We start from the raw sequence: 658 nt of genomic DNA, 5'->3' as shown, positions 1-658 counted from the left end.
CATTCCTGCAGAGAGAGGAGACGAGAGGATGCAGGGGACACGTTTTAGCTGCATTTGAGCCTCCTCCCACTTTCCTTAAGGACGCTCTCTCACGGAGCGCGTTTGGCCAGCCTGCGGCACGTCTCGATTTGAAGGGACCTGCACAGCCCTCTGAAAACAAACACAGCGGTTGCTTCCCTCCAGAATTGAGACACACACGCACGCTGAAAGATTTCAAGCCAAGACAGGTTAACCCATTATTAGGCTTGCTGTCTGCTCCGGGCAAGCCAGCCAAGAGGTTTTAACTACACAACCACCTCCCACGAGGGCTCCCCCGGGGATATTTCTGTGAAGATCACATGTTTAGGCCAGAAAATCGATATTCCTAAACCACCAGCTATCGATTTAAGGATAGGCAGCACCCTCACTTCGGGGTGACAGCAGGAGTACCAAATCTTACCCAGATTTCAATCAGCCTCCCCAAAAGCTCGATCTTTGGTACTTGCCACACTGGGACACCCACAGAAGAGTAAATCAGCTTCTCTTAGAGAGGGTAGAAGTAGCAGAAAGAATAAACTAAGCCACCTGGGAGGTTTATCACCTCAGCAGACACTTTGCTATCCTTGCTATGTACCCACCACAGTGAAAAACACCGAGATTACTGTGAGCAGCAGATCAG

The sequence above is a fragment of the Apaloderma vittatum genome, unplaced genomic scaffold, assembly GCF_000703405.1.
Source record: "Apaloderma vittatum isolate BGI_N311 unplaced genomic scaffold, ASM70340v1 scaffold6713, whole genome shotgun sequence".
NCBI lineage: Eukaryota > Metazoa > Chordata > Aves > Trogoniformes > Trogonidae > Apaloderma > Apaloderma vittatum.
The sequence above is the reverse complement of the archived record's forward strand: the minus strand, read 5'-3'. Positions refer to the sequence as shown.